The sequence below is a fragment of the Lichenostomus cassidix genome, chromosome 4 (genome assembly GCF_008360975.1).
Source record: "Lichenostomus cassidix isolate B80296 chromosome 4, HeHo_3.0, whole genome shotgun sequence".
Lineage (NCBI taxonomy): Eukaryota > Metazoa > Chordata > Aves > Passeriformes > Meliphagidae > Lichenostomus > Lichenostomus cassidix.
In genome coordinates, this window is record NC_139484.1 from 6570606 (window position 1) to 6587654 (window position 17049).

Consider the following 17049-nt stretch of genomic DNA (forward strand, 5'->3'; position numbering starts at 1 on the left):
GCCCTGACAAACATCAGCCTTCCTTATCCTGTGAAATTATGGTACCATTTTATTTTAAGAGAACCCCCTCTTGACTTCCATAGGATATGCATGCCTTACTCCTTCACTCCAGTCAACCTGCTGATTTTAACTCAGGATGAGTGCAGTGATGTTCCTGTGAGCATAAAATTAATCCTATTCTAACAGGAACATCTGTAAAGTCATTAACATTTTCAGTGAATGCAGCTTTCTCTTCCTGTTTTTATAGAAGTATCATTCTTTATTGTATTCTCTCCCCTTCACACCGAAATGTCTCATTTCAAGAATCAGTGTAAGCAAACAGTGTCTTCTGAAGCAACAGACAAGGCTTTCATGAGAAATAATTGTTTGGCTGGTGTATTTCCCAAGAGACCACAAAAATTATTTCCAAACTACACCATCCAGGAGAATAAAAATCCAGCCATTTCTCATTAAACAAGGTCTCTTGGGGGGCAGCTCCCAGGGCTACTTCTGTGCTATCTAGCTACTTTTTCATACTATATTCCCAAATGCCAAATTGATTTTAATCAACTTTTTTTTCCCCAACTCATTCCACATTCATGCACTCTCTATTTTTATTTATTTATATTTTAAAGTCCACTGATTTTGAGATATTGTCTTTCACATTTACAACCTCAAGGGCATTTGAAGTTCTGATGACATTGAGATCACTAGACTCTAGATGACTCTCAACTTTTATCTTATTTATCATCATTGTCTTGTTTCCTAGCAATATGAGGAGCAAGTACAAAATAGCCTGTACTTTTTCTGAGTAGCCTGCAAAATGTATCAGAAAGAAGTCCTGTCCTCCAGGAAGAGGTACCTCTTATCAAGTCCATAATTTCCAGCCCAGTCAATATTAACTAATTGAATTTCCAATGATTAATGATCTATCCTTTTTATAGACTTTCCTTATCTTTCTTTTCTTTTTAAATCTTGCCTGGGAGGTCTATATCAATTTTCAGTGATTTTTTGGTTTTAATTTGCCTGTCTTTCTTCTTCATCTAAACTGTCCCCACTCAGGTGTTCAAACTACATATGCCATTTATTTCTTTTGCCATGAAAGGTTCTTCAACCTTATTGCCATATGTCTTTCTGTCCTGCTGTGTCTATGCCTTTTACTTTATATATTTATCAAACTTTATTCTGTTTCTTAGGACAACTTTACAAAATGAATGTTAAAAAAAAGGCATATTTGCATACCTAATTAAAATCCTACTTACAGATCTGTTTTTACAAGGAAGCTGGCAGCTCTGCCTGCATGGCTTAAGAAGTGCTCTGAAAATACACACAGTCCTGAGGAAATGAGGTATTTCAATAAGTGTTGCTTTGATTGATAGCTCCAGCCAAATACAGACATTCTGCTATTCAGCAAAAGCTGCAGATATTAATCTCACCTGAAAAATCTGACCCTAAATTGCTTCATATTAGGCAGTCATATCCAAAAATGTTTGTTTCAACAACTCTGTGCTACAGTTTCCCTGTGTGCTTGATGGGATTAAGAATGCTTGTGAATCACCTGTAAAGTTATAATTGTTACAGAACATTCAAGGCACCTTCTACAAGAAAGCAGTGCTATTTATTGAGGCAAACACCTCTGCAAATCAAGAACTATTGCAACCAAGAATGAACCAGAGCAGAAACCTGAATTTCTGAGACTATAGATGTACCTCTTACAGAATTCTTTTGAATGTCATGAGAAAGTTCAGTGTTACTCACCTGAACCACTTACACAGCACAGCACCAGAACACCTTGATTTGTTTAGTGGAAAGCTTTGATACTTTTTACATCCATCACCTTGGAAACAAAATGTGAATTTGTGGCTCTTGTTCTCTTTACAGCATGAGAAGTGCCTTGACAGCTGATGCCCTGTTCATAGCCACTGACATGTACAGTTCAGCAGTAAAAGGTTGGAGCTTTCTTTTACCGTCCTGCCAAGATGCCTCAATCCTCACTGGGAAAGAAATTGCAGGTAAGGGCACACATTTCCCTCCCACCTCCCCACAATTTCTTCCTAAATGGTATTATCTGTGATTCTTCTAGCAGTTTTTGTGACTTAGGGACAACACCCCTGGGCCATACTTATGAAAGTGGTTGAAACACAAATGTAAGAGTTTCAGTATAAGGACTTTCTCTTTTTGAAAATTTTCTATATAATAAATGAACTAAAAGAAATCTTCTGATGCTGGCTAATGATGATGTCACTCATGGTCCTGCTTTCACTAGCAAATATGATGCTAATGGAGAAAAACACATGCTAATATTGCACATCCTCAAATTATATTGTATGGAAACTGACAACTAAAATTTAAGAAATACTTAGCCTATACCCAGGCCTCAAAGTTGAAACTTACTTTCTTTTTCAGTAATTGCTGCTATTGCAAATAATATTCAAAGGGGGATGTCTTCAGTGTTTGCTACTTAGTATGCTGTGCAATAAACACTAGAGAGATAAATACATGCATGGAGAAAGGGAAGGAGTCATGTCAAGGATTATTTTGTGCTGTGTGCTAAGTCCTGCTAGATCCCTTGGGATGCCTCACCTTAGAGCTTCTACTGGAGGTTTTCCACTTCTTCCTTCTGTTGCTGTAGTGAGGCACACAAAGCACAGACACATTCCTCCTCAGCCTGTTGTGGATACATTTTCAATTTCAATTACTTTTAATTGATATCTAAAAACTTAACTCCGACTTGACTTTTAGGAGCAATTGCTAAAGAGTGTAGAATAATAATCAGGATCCCCCTGAGTATAAACACAGACTTATTTGGGCACAGGTACTCACTGCACTGCAGAGCACTTGTTGCCAGGTTGGATTATTTCTACTGATACATATGTGAGGTTGGTTTAGTAACAGAAGAGGTTCTAATAATCCAGCTGCTCTAAAGTAAAACAACCACAAAAAGTGGAATAGACTAGATACAGGCCAACATTTTTGAGTGAATTGAAAATGTATTTGTTTCCTTTAACGGACAAAAAATCTTTTATATGTGAAAAATGACTCTCAAATATTACCCATGTAAGTACTCACTAAAGCACCTAGACCAGGGTCTTTCCCCAAAGTTCAGCTGTGCCTTTTTCCCCCTAAACCCATCAGGAAAAATAAAATTAATGCAAAACTGCTTGTTACTAAATGGGTTACATTTGCAGCCATCAATCCGTGCAGTTCTGGAAGCCTGGCAACAAGTTAATGAGGTCTGAGTATTCAACAACTGAGACAAAACTGACCCAGGGAAACAGAGCTGTCAGGCTGTCCTTTCTAGCTGGCAGCATCACGAAACCTACAGCAGAGGGCAGTTGAGAATAAATGCACAATAATAACCTGGTTGGAAATAACACCCTACCAATCAATTTCTTTGTTTAGGGATAACCCCTCTTAACTCAGTAAATTGTTTATGTGTTTATTTATTTGACAGATATGCAGCAAAGGAAGTAACCACATGGAATAAATGTGCACTGACTTAACTTTTTTTTTTTGCAAGGCATGCGCAGCATTTGATTTTAAAGAAAATTCTCTAGGAGAATAATTAAATCCATGAAACTCAAGTATTACTGCAAAAATACCTCTCACAGGGTTGACCAGCATTTAAATGTATACTGTTTGAATTCTGACCTCAGTGCTCCCAATGAGAAGATGACAAAAACTAAAAGCATATTATTACTGAATATTAAATATATTGTTTGGATACACTCAGTACACACAAAAAGTATAGATGTTCATTGTAAATATCTCCATCAGAATTTAATTTCTGCTCAACAATCTGAGTCAAGGAGAAGAAATGAACCTAAATTCCTGCTCTCCCCAAAAGGACAATTTACCTCTACTTCCTCAGGTGTGCTCAGCACTCAGTGAGGCTCCCAGAAGGTCCCCAGCCTTCAGCTCACCTGTGTGCTCCAGGCTTTCTGATGCACCCAGCATGTTACATGCCTTTGGAAGGAAGGAAAACAGATGGGAGATGTTACAGCATTAATCCAATTGTTTCTTGCAGTAAACAGATATTACTGATTCCAGATGTTCAGCACAGATTAACTCACATCCCTGGCATCCCCACCATTGTGCTTTACACTGGATCACAAATGCACTGATGGAGGGAACTTCTCATGAACTGGTTTTTTTGAAATTGTTGCACACCAAAATAAAAATAACTACAATATGGAGCCCAGGACATTTGCCTGGGAGGTGGAATATGATGGGTAAAAGCTCCTGTAAAGAGAACTCATAGGAGAATATCTTAACCTATGGGATATTGAAGGAAATGGGGGAAAATTACCATTTTCATTCTGTGGCAGTTTTTTACATGTAGTGCTTCATTTCTCTGGCTTTTATTGCAAAGATTGGTTTTGAAACACTTCTGTTTTTCGGAAATACTGTTTTGGCATCACATTCTCATTTCAGCACTTCTGAAAGTGCATTTCTGAGGAACAAGTAATGTAAAAAGGAAAATATAATTCAGCTCTGAGTGATTTCATTGCCTTGTATCTCTCCATTGTCTGGTCAGCACCTAAAATAAATTTCCAAAGTTGTGTCGTTTGGTGTGCATTGCAAAAAGTTAGAAAGTGTATTCTTTCTAGTATGTAAAACAGAAGTGAAACTGAAAAAAATATCCATAAATATTTTGGAAATGGCCTCCTTCTCCTAAGATTAATTGAAACAAACAAAAAACCAAACCAGCCACTCTTTTCCAACTTAAAAAGGGTTTGCATAATAAGACAGCATAAAACCAATATGTGTTCCCTTTCCTGTCTTAAAAGTCCATTGTTTATCAATTTTACATCACATGGAAATTTAAGTTTAACCTTGCTGAAGCTACATCTACACTAAAAATGTTTAGAAATATAGGGAACTCCTTAATTCTAAGTCACAACATGTGATTGATGTTCCTATAAAAATGCTAGAAACATAAGAATTTTCATTTGCTTTTCATTGTTATTGCCACCTCTTTTACATTTTCTATCTGTGATCATTTTCCTCTGTCATCTATTAACTTAAATTTTTTCAAGTTTTATTCCATCTTTTCTATGCTACATTTTGTGTTAAATTCTCCCTTTAAATAAAATTGGAATTAAGTTTTCCCTCAAGCTCAGGGAATCATAAATTTTGATGTCTGGCACTAGGCAATAAAAAACTGTGCATCACTCACATAAATATGACATATCTAAGAGAATAGAAAATATTCCAGTATTTATTCTGTTCTGACTGTTGAACACTATTGGTAATCCAACATGAAAAAATCACGTCATTTAAGATTTCCACAGCAGAGGATGATACAATTTCAGGAAGGAATACAGATACTTTTAAAGCCTGTAACTGTTTCCTCCTTATTGACCCAAAAAAGCTGTTTCACTTACCCCTCTGAGTCAGTGATCTTCAGGTGGCATCATGGAAAGGGTTAAAAAAAAGTGAAGAACTGTTCTTCTTGCAACTCTTCTTCTTAATACAAAAAGCAGGATTAATTTTTTTTAAAGGCCCTTTACCCTGCAAAAAATCATTCTTGCAACACTATCATCAATTCTATTTTAAAAATATCTTACTGCTGGAAAGGTAAAAGAAAAAAAGTAATTACATTGACCTGAGTGTTGGAAATTTGCACGAGTTATGAATGACAGCCTGAGAAATCCCAATCAATAAAAAATAAGAGAACTTTAAAGATCATTTAATTGAAGTAAAGTAGAAACTTAAATAATGTCAACGGGAAAGTTACCATTTTCAGCTCAGTACACATGATAAGACTTTGAGAGCTGTAAGTACCTAATACCATCTCAGGAATTTAGTAGTGGGTAAAGATTAAAGCTTACTGTCTCCACAGGGTGCTGAGCTCTTGATTCATGTTTTTTATACCATCAAGTCTGGATTATTGTAATGCCCTGTTTGTACAGCTCTTTGATACAGTGCTTTGTCACTCACAAGCTTCAACATGCACAGCTTAGAACAACTCCGATCCTCAGCGGAGCTGAACTGCATCAGCATCCCACCAGACCTGACTGCCTTTCTGGCAGATTTGAAATGATTTCTGAAATGTGCGTGTTACCCACCCTTTTTCAACCTTTTTTCTTTTTTTTTTAGACCAACCTAGTGATTTTTAATTTTTTCTGCTTGCTGTGTATTATGGTGACAACTGTGCTATTTGGCTACAGACTCTGAGAGCAGACGTGCCCTCGACATAACAAGGAATAGAGTAAGAGAAAGTGCTCAGAAAAGGATAGGTATCAAACTCTGCAGAACAGATTTCTCAATCCATGTTTTGCCTGTTGTTTTGTGTTTCAGAGGGTGTCTGGCTGCGCAGAAGCAATGCTGAAGACTTGAGAAGTGTAAGATAATTCAGTCTTTTTAAAATATACTTTACACACGTGAATAGTGTCATTGGTGAATAGTAGATAATGCCTTTTGAATCTCTACAAATTGGCTATCCCAGTTATATATTCTAATGAATGAAGGCAATAATATGAACAATTTCTGAGGAGTCATGGACATGGGAAGAGGCAGTCAGTGATTGGAAAAAATAATACCACTTGATAATAATGATAGCTTAAAGATAAAAGAAGAGGGCGATGTAAATGGTACACCACCAGAGTCCAGACTTTTACGTTGTCATTCACTGTATCTATTTGCATAAAGAAATATTTAAAGTTAAAAAAACCACAACAAATATTTAGGCTTCATTTGAAGAGAATTCAGCACTCCAAAGACAACTGTAAATTTCATTGCAGTCTTCTCATTAAATAAATAAAGGTTACTTGAATATGCCGGCAATATTGATTCAAAATGCACTGCAACTCCAGATCTGAAAAGAAATATACATAACAGAAATGTGTACAAGAACTTAGTGAAATATAATATGAAAATTTTAGTATTTAAACAATTACTTACAGTATTCCAGTGCTTTGAAAGATTTGAAAATCCAAACCTAGGGAACTACTGTGTAAGGGATCTTACTTCTCTTCTAGGCAGGTGAGATAAATATGAGGATAAGTAAGAAAACTGCTATGTCATAGACTGCAATGTCAATTATCTGTAAGTTTCTAAAGGTATAAATAACAATTGCACACATAAATTATTCAGGTTTGTCAACTGGAATTTAGTTAGGTTTTTGCTGAAAATGGAGGGAAGGGAGTTACTTGTAAGCATGGCAAAATCTTACAAAAGCACAACAGTCTTGCCTGTTGCAACAGGCAAAACACTAAAAGCTGCAATGTCTCAAACCATCTTGCAATTATCGTAAGAACTGATTGGGTATTCATGGATAAACCCATCTGGCTAAATAGAAATAAACACAAATCTTCCTTACCCCAATTCCCACCATCATCTCAGTGAAGCATGATGTCACCCCAACTAATTACAGGTGAAGGGACTATTTTCAATAATCTTATGCCTAATATCATGTTAACCTTTTCAAAGCCTTTTTAGTATGAGTGCTTAGCTCCTTTTTTGTTTTATATAGTTTAACATTTTCTGCGCTTTCATTCTGATTGCATCATTTCCTAGTCACATGGATAAAGCACATTCACAATTAAATAATGGCTGTGGAGGAATTCAGTCTTGGGTTCTTTCTTTCCAGATTAGTTTCTCCTGTAAAGCACTACTTCAGTATAACAACCTCAGATTTATATATAAAAATATGAATTTTTAGATTGACTGAATACAATCCTGTAGACAAGCATCTTCCCCATTCTGGTTTTCTTGAATAATCCAGAACACAAGAAGGCAACATGGCAGAATCTGCTTGCAGAGCAAATGGCTAAACAGGGGAGATGACACTCTTACACTCAAGTCCCTTTGGGGTTCCAGGTGTTCAGTGTTCATTTGGTATTATTCTATGCCACTGAGTTCTGCATTTCCTTTTGGCAGCAAGATAATTTTCTAATCTCTGGCTCTGAAGTCAGTGCTCTGCTTTTGTATCATTTCAGCTGCCAGCACTCTAAACGATGCAAATATCAGCATGAACTGCTATAGTAAAAGTAAGCCAGAAAGACAAAAGATTCCTCATGCTTCTAGTAATTTTTTCCAGTTAGTGGGGGTATGGAATGTGAAGAGAGGAGCTAAATCTGCCGTTCAGAATCCACTGCTTACTCAGCCAGCAAACCCAGAGAGATGAACGGCTAAGTTATTGGACAGATGTGATGCCAGCTAGATCCCTACAGGAGATACTCAAGCACATTATCCTACAGCTCATCTTATTTCCTTTCTTCAAATAGTCACTCTTTCACACTAACAGTTGTATTCAGCCTGAGAGCCTGGAAATACAGACACTTTATCATAAACAAAACCCCCTCGGCCAGCAACACCACCATATCCCTCTTAAAATCTCTTTGTTCACAGAATTGAGCTCCTTAAATATCCTCCTTTGCACTCCAACTGATAATTTCCATTTGCATGTAATATGCAGAGGTTTGTACACAAGCATTTTTACTTCTGCAGAACTCAGATTAATTTTTCGTTCATAATTCAAAGGGAACAGAAGCAGATGGAGTCCAAGGTAATTTTCACTTTGAGAATGGCAGATATGTAAAATTGGATCACTGGCATTTAATCCTGTAATCAATGAAGTGTTCCCAGACTGAGAATATCTTCCTAACATTTCTTTAAAACTTAAATGTCATGATGAAAAACAGAGAATGAGAAGACTGTAATAATTTTACAGAGAGCACTGAAACTGATTAGCACGAGTCATAATTAATATTAAGAAAATGAGAGAAAAATTATATTTATGAACATTAATTAAAAAAAACATTAAGTATTAAGCCTATTTACTTAAACTACAATATTCAACAAAGTTACCAGCCACTGGCAGTAAAGATAAATCAAACTGTAAGTTACTGATCTCTGAAGTGGGTAGAGCCTTACTGTCATTCAGAACTTTCCTTAGATACTATCATTGTTCAGCAAGATCAGGCTTAGAAATCAGTGTTGTGTGATAAAGCAGTAAACATTTAAATGCTAAAGAATAAATTTTAAAACTTGTATTTCAATTTAGAGATTAATTATTTTTTAATTTTAGTTTAGGGAATATTCTGACAGAGACCTTCGGTTTAGCTGAGTATTCATTCTAGAGAAAATCCAAATACTTGTGCCCTCACACACAGCTACTATTTACAAAGAAAGAACTCAAACTGTGATGCATTAAGGACATTTTTTCTCTTGCATTTTGTTTCCAGAAATCACACCTGAAGCACACCATCAAAATTATGTGATATTGATGCTACTCAAGGAACAGATAACAAAACACCCTAATGTCAAAAGTAATTTCATTTTTCCACCAAGAAGAATGAGGCCATCTCTAAACATATTAAAATATTATTCACTTTGACAATAAAACTAGTTCTGAGACATGAACTATTGCTATATTAGAGAAGGGAAGCAATCAGTATTTTTCATCTTCTAAGAATCTCTATAATATAAAAAATCCATCATTGTCTAATGGAATCATTAAGTACCTGGAAGGCAAATGTCTTTTCTTATTTCCAGTGTGAAATCTAGTTTGAAACAAGCACTTACAGTTAAGTCACTTCTCTAACATCCAGAAAAGTTTGACCAATAATGAATGAATATTATCCATATCTTTTTTTGAAATTGCATAATTTTTTCATTACTATTCCATGGTGCACTGTTGTACTATTAAAGAGTCCTAAAGGGACACATATATGGAGCTGCATTAATACTCAACAGTGCTACAAATGATAATATTTCCTAAGATTTTAACCTAAAGCACTTAGTTGTTCAAAGTAGTTAACTGTTATTACTCTCTTGCTATAATATCCTTTTCTGCTAATCTATTAAACTTATTACAGTGTGTTACACTAATGGCAACATTTTTGCTGTATATACTAGCTGCATTCTATAGAAGTATTTTTAAATGTTCTTAATGTCAGTTTTTAAATCAAGCAATATGGTTATTAAAAGTAAAATTTCATGCATTTCATTACAAAAAGCATCATTTTAACTGCATAGTAACCCTACCTTGTGGATTTAATGTAGCACATACCAAAAAAAGAAATGCACAAGAATGTTGAGTAAAATTTTAAAATTAATTCCATTTGTACAAATCAAGAGCTTGAGTATTTCAGCTGGGACAAGCCTCCCATAAGCACTTTGTACTAGTTTTCCTAAGGAGTGAAATGGGACTAAAGACCTTTTTTCCTCTCCCACTGTTGTTCTCTGTGGGGGAAAGCACTATCTTAATTTAAATTACAGGAATTGTTACCATTTAAGTCTCCTGTCAGTTTTATTACCAGTATCAATTACTAAAGCCAGTGCATTGTAATTGTAGGCGTGTGTTTATTAGGGCTTGGAATATGAAACATATTGGGATTAGCTGACAGCTGGCTTTACTGTGATGCTGGAAATAGAACATGGAAACCACAGCAAAAATACATCCTCAGGCTGGTCCACCAGAGAGAGGTCTCCTAGTTCAAGGCCTTTCAATTGTATATTTTATCTTCATGGCAACACCATTAACAAAGCAGCCAATTCATTGCCATTAGAAATACATTTCATAATGCTTAAACAGCTCTCTGAACATCACAAGTGCATTTTACTTGTGCAATCAAATCACAGTCTTGAAAGTGATCCTTTATGCTAGCAACCCAAGGCAGTTTGAAAAGACATAGACACGTGCTTCAGCATCCTACTCAAAGCCACTCAGCCATCTATACACCTTTTTCTTTAGTTAGACTTTTAAAGGCTCTGTAATATTATCATATTTGAAAACATGGATTTCAATAAACCATTTTTACAGTGTATTGAATCCATTTTATGTAATTTTAAATTGCTATGTTGTCTGTTTAATGCCTGTCTTTTTCCAAATGTGCTCTGGTTAGTGGGACTTGACAAAATGCAAAATTACTGACCAGTTTTCTTATTTCAGACCAGTAGCTAACTGGTCTGAACTTTTCTCTGTGAAAATACAAACAAGAAAGCAAAGCATTCAGACCAAACTCTTAGTTTCTATGGAAATATAATGAAGCATGGTAGCAAATGTTATTTTACAGCATTTTTCCATTTCCCATTCAAACGATTAGTACAAAGTATTCTCCAGTATATTTAGTCAATAGCAGATCAATGTCTTTGTTCCTCTCCTGCCAGGCATACTACAGGCAAGGAGGAGTCATACTGCTTAATAATATTGCTAGGGGATACTGAATTAAAATAATCAATATGACTTTTAACAGATGTTTTTCATTTTAAGGAAAACTGTGAAATTCCAATTCTTGGATTGTCTCCTGCTAGTAAGTGTATTGGATTACATTGTAATTATTATTTCCCCTAGCAACTAACTGTAGTAACACAGAGATTACTACACTGAATCAGATGTGTGGTTCATCTTGCCTGACAACCTTTTTTAGACTGCCTGATCATACATGCCCTACCAGGATGCATAAGAAAACTCCTGTCAGTGGAAAAAGGCTGGCTGGAGAGCCTGCAGCTCTCATGCCACATGGTGCTAGGGAAAAGGCTGTGTATGGTTATAATGCCAGAGCTGTGCTGGGTAACCCACCGTGAGGCTGTCAGAGTGCTGTACCCCACAGTGACAGTCATGGACTTCACGGGTTTCAATTCCCACAGAGAGTCTAGTGTTTCAAGCAAATAAATGCTTCTGGAGATGCAACTTAAGCAGCAAACATGAAAATCGAGGTCCTCTGTACTCAGAAAATCAATTTATTTTCTTTGAAAATTACACTTTACATCTCAGAACAGGTTCAGATAGTGCAGAGCAAGACTAGGAAAATTTGCTGTTCAGAAACCTGGAACAAACTATTTTTCTTAAAATAAGACAATAAAAAACAAAAATTCCCAAATAAGGTTAATTTTTCAATAATGTTCTCTTGTGCATGGCTGTTCTTATATCACCAATCCATTCTCTTCTCTTCTAAATTTTGACTTTGAGATACTACTAATGGTGCCACTTAGAAGGAGCCTAAATAAAAAGCTTGCTGGACAAGAAGCATGCTCATTCAGTTACATGTCCTCCAGCTTTCTACATATCCCTCTAAATTTTAAACTTTTTCTTAAGTCATTGATGATTTGGGGGTATCTGAATTTGAAATTCAAAAAGCTGCCATAATTTTAAAGTATTTTGCATATAACTGGGCATTTTTCCAGAGAAACGAAACAGTGAGGATGGTTGGCTGAAATTAATTGTGTCATGAGCCAAACAACAAAAAAATTACAATCAAATTGTTTCTGAGAAGAAAAAAAAGAGGAAGAAAAATGAGCATGCTGATCTTAGCAACACCTCTGCCTCAAGACTTCCTTTGGCTAGCCCAAGATTTCCAAATTTCCTCTGTATAGCTGAAAATGGCTGCAACAGAAATGTGATAATCTTTTCTGCTCTCGTCAACCTTCCACCCTCTCTTTACTTTCCAGGGAGAAAATATTAAATCTGTTTTGCAACCAAGTTCAGCCTTTGCAAGGCAATTTTGGAGTTTCCAGCACTTTTGGAAGGGAGCAACAATTATTTAATAATCCCACATGTGATCAATGTGTAAGATTGGCCAAATACGTGCCTGTGTGCTCACTGATCTCCAGTCACAGATCTGGCAACCCTTGGAGCTAAAAAACCCCAAGTAATCCCATAGAATTAAAGCCATTGAATTGAATAATTCTTCTTGGACTGAGGCCGTTGTTTTGGAAAAAAAAAAAAATAGCAGAATTGCTTTCCCTCAAGTATGCGACCAACTTACTCATTTTTATCTTGTTGTAGAGATTCTCCAGTAATTAGTACTGAAATTAGACTTACAAAATTAGACTTACAAAAACACAATTAAGGAAAAAAAAGAAGAGTCATCCAGGTGAAGTCTGAGAGCATTGCAGAGTGTGAACTTGTTAGGTGAAGGGGCAAACATTCCAAAATCATGAGATTTTGGAAAACCTGTTATTTTCTGCAAGAATCTTTGCAATGCTCTGCTAATCCACGATGTCATTAAAAATCTGGAGTCAGCCTTTCATCATAGCTTTGTTATCTAACTATCTCATCCTTCTAGGTTTCTTAGAAAAGGAAGTGATCTGCAGGTTTTCTCTAAAACCTAAGGGATGAAACTTGCCAATGTTTCAATATCTGTTGCTTTACTGGTGAAGAAGATCTGTCACAGGGAAAGACAGCCTTGAACAAACACAAAGCATCAAAGTGTTTCATTCTGCAGCATTTTTTATCAGTCTCCAATTTAAATTTTCTAAATTGTTTCTGCTTTGATTTGTAATATCTGGGGAAGCCCTGTCAGCTACTGGATCTGTCAGAACAAATCAGAGTTTAGCAATCCAGTAGAGCTAGTTTCATTTTCTTGTTCTCATCAGAAAATTTACTATCACACATTCACTAACATAGTTATTTTACTGAAAGCTGACATTCTACTCAAACTGATAAACTGCATAAAATGAGATATAATCATCAGTTCTGAAAAATTCTGATTTGTTTTCCATTTACATATCCATGCATACACACACACACAGATGGAACTAAGAACACTAAGCTAGTTTTACTGAAATATTTGGTATATACTATGACTGGAGGCATTATGGGAGAGAAAGACATCAGGCTAAGATGAAAATGAGAACACCCTTTCCTCAAAAGAGATTTTGATAACCTTACTGTAAAGAAACTGCATTTGTGTTTTAAGTTGTACCTGATATATACTTAGCTGCTGTGGCTCTCCCATAAACATGTAAAATTTGAACAAAGGAGGTTGATCTGCCTTTTTTTCTAGAATGCACCACAATACAAAGTTGCATAATGTTTTGGTAGAGATACATCCTATATGATATTGAGCAGGATGCTATTTAGTACTGTTACGTGATAAATAAAACTTCAGAAATCGCACTGGCTTAAGTGACAGTTCAAATAAAAAAGAACAGATTAACTTTTCTCCTAGGATCTGACCATCTACCACTTTTAATGGGCCTCACAAATACAGAAGATCAGCTCTCATGAGGGAAAAGCTGAAACATTCCCCCAGCCAAGCAATTTAAATTCTAACCATTTACCAGAAGACATAAAGGTCAGATATGTACCAGTATCTCTAGACACAGAGATATGTTATCTCCTGCTCTGAAGGAAAAAAAATTATTAAAGGGAGATGGTACATGAGACTCAGAAATTAGATGCAGGAGCTCCTGCTAGAAAGAGCATCAGGTGAAATCTCACCCATGGGATGAAAAATCCTCCCAACCTCGAGATCTAAAAGATCTGTGGATTAAAGGAGAATACTTAACACCAGTCCCAAAGCATGACTGTTCTTATTGAGGATTTTTTTATTCTTACAATACCGATTATGTGAACTGTTGATACCACATGAATATTTTGTGATAACATAACTAATGGAAGTATAAGTAATAGCAGGTCAATAGTCAGGGAGTAAAGATGCTGAAAATTCATCAGAAAGAGTGACTCTGGCTGTGCATGCTTGGATAATTTGGATTCCATTGTCTTTTCCTTTAAAAAAATCCACAATACTGTATTACTTTGGAATAATGAAAACCAAATGAAAGCTGCACAGTTAATTTGATTTATTTTAGCCTCCCTCCAAAGCTTCATTTCCCCAATCTGTTCAGTTCACACTATTGGTTAGAGCTGATCTCCCTCATAAATGAACCTCTTTGGAGGAATAACTCAATTTATAAATAGAAAACAAATCAAGCAGGCAGACAGAGCTGTGTCTCTGTGAATGCTGAGCCGAGGCAAAGGGTTTTTTTTTTTTTCTAGGAAAGAGAAAATAACTCTTATAAACTCTTTGTCAAAATGCCTAGAGTTCATAATGCTGAGTTAGGGGTGCATGGCCACTAAACCTGGCTTAGATCTAGCTTGGCAATGAGTGATAAACTGGCAGGGGCAGAACACCAACTGGGGAGAATGATGTAGCACATAACAACCTATGTTGAACTATGTGCATAAACAAAATAAAAATCGGAATTCTGGCTCTCAAATCCTGCTGAAAGACAATAACCTTAAATATTGTTATCATGTATGAAAACACAAGTGGGTTTAGGGGAGAAGGACTTGGGATATACAGAAAAGAAAGGAATTTAAACAGGAGCTGGAACAATAGCTTTTATGTACCTCATGGTTCTAGAGCTTCAGGCCTTAAAATCATAGCTTGGTCAAACTGGAAGATGAGCTAAAGTTGAATTTATTTTTATCTCTAAATTATTATTATTAATATTATCTCTAAATTATTATTATAGCTACATTTTATCATTTAGCACAAGCAAAATAAGTGAAATTTCTTCATCATCATTCTCAGCTACTTCATCAGAACCTTGCCAGACATCTAGTTTAAAGCAATTTGAACTGAGTTTGGTTTGCATTTGTTCAAAAGCTTGAAAACCCGAAATCCCACCACTACCACAACACCAATAAAATCCTCAGTCCTTAGGACACTCCTTAGCATACAGGCAATTGGGATATCTTCCTGAACACAGAAATAAAAGGGAATACGATAGATGCATTCTTTCCTTTGTAGAGACTTTGCTGACTCTTTGTCCAGGGTCTTGTTGGTAAATTCATGCTTACACAGGAAAGATATCTAAAAGTACTAAGAATATACACAATGTAAATACACCAAGGAAAGAATTTAGTAAAGAATGCCAATTAAAAATAGTTTTTGGGCTGAAAGCACAGTTATCTTCAGACACACTTTCAAAAAGTATGTCTGATTTTTAAAAACATGGTCTTTTACATAAATAACATCCTATAATTGCTGTACTTTCCCATGAGAGATTCTTCCAGCCCCAAATTATTCCCAATTGATGTAATATTTGTAAAAAATTGAAAGATTATTAAGGTTTTTTTTTCCTTTATTCTTCTCTTTTAGTTCTCTTTTAACATAAGTTTTAGTGGCAATTGATTCATTGCCCAGTTAAGTCAACTCTAGGTACATCAGAATCTCTTCATGAATATTCACAGAGCTTAATAGAAAAGCTGACAAAAAATCACATTTGAATGAAAAACTAGGACATCTGTCACACAGACAGGTAACCCTGAAGAAGAGTATTTTTGGAAGAAGCTGAAAGAGAAAAGCTAGCTGTGGAAAAAAATACTTGCCTGGGTTTTTACTCTAAGTAGGGAAAATGAGTCAAAATATCTCTCAAAAATTATATATATTGTTGTAGTTCCCAATGTCAATACTGTCACCCTTTAACCAAAAAAAACCATAATATATGCTGCTTATTGAGGAAATGAAGTATTCTTTGCAAATACTGGGCTTTCAAACCATTTCAGAAAGTGTGAGGGACGTTTAACAAATATTAGTAAGAATTCTTACCTATTTGCATCAAGTCTTCTATATAAAAAGGCCATGAGAGAGGATTTCCAGAGAACCAGGCCAGGCTGCAGAGCATGAGGCTCTCCTGTATCCATGGTGGAGCTCCAGGCAGAGCTCCTACTGCAAACTGCACTCACTCCAGGCATTCAGATGCCACTTTTATTTGCATTGCACTGCCATGCAGAAATTAAGAGACAAGTTAGTCTTTACAGAAAGATGCAAATGTATCTTCTCTTACACCTGTGAAAAGCAATGCAAATTCAAGCACTGGAAGAGCCAGTGGGATGTCCATGCCTTGCCTGTGCTCTGCAAGACTTTGTGGAATTTTACAGATTATTGCCCACTCACCCATCAGGGCACTACAGGACTTCTGAATTGCAAATTCCATACTAGGACCATAGCCACCATTTTGATTACGTGGACAGCACCAGGACTTTCCAAACAGAAGGAAATCTCTCTGTTATTCTTGTTGATGCATCACCAAAGGACTGAGTTGCTCAGTTCCCTTCTCACTGCTCAGCTCAGTGTGAGCATGCTTTGAAAAGACATATTTCATAAGCATATGAGCAAGCTGAGCTAGAACAGGATACTCCAGTTTTGGGTTCAATTAGGTTTAGAATACTTGTGGGTGTACAGTACATGTGACATAACAAAGTAATTAATGTGATTTTAAAATTGATTAAGACCTTTTAGAATTAGAGAAATTATTCCAGTTTTCAAAAAGCCAGACTTTTGAGTGTTTGAGCATACTTTGGACAGAAAATATTTTATATTTTTCCAT

At 35.9% G+C, this 17049-nt stretch overlaps 2 long non-coding RNA genes across 2 annotated transcripts in view; one reads left to right on the forward strand and one right to left on the reverse strand.

The window, feature by feature from the left end:
• The window catches only part of LOC146437742 (uncharacterized), a 46257-nt gene extending 39930 nt beyond the window's left edge, over positions 1-6327 (forward strand). Inside the window, exons 5-6 of the long non-coding RNA XR_014851512.1 lie at positions 1861-1991; positions 6283-6327. This is a non-coding gene — a long non-coding RNA (uncharacterized LOC146437742). The remainder of the gene's footprint in view (positions 1-1860; positions 1992-6282) is intronic.
• LOC146437743 (uncharacterized) lies at positions 5390-16411 on the reverse strand. Its single transcript, XR_014851514.1, has 3 exons — positions 16269-16411; positions 6753-6799; positions 5390-5448 (listed from the first exon to the last, which is right to left on the reverse strand). It is a non-coding gene; the product is annotated as an uncharacterized LOC146437743 (long non-coding RNA).
• Between the last annotated feature and the right edge of the window lie 638 nt (positions 16412-17049).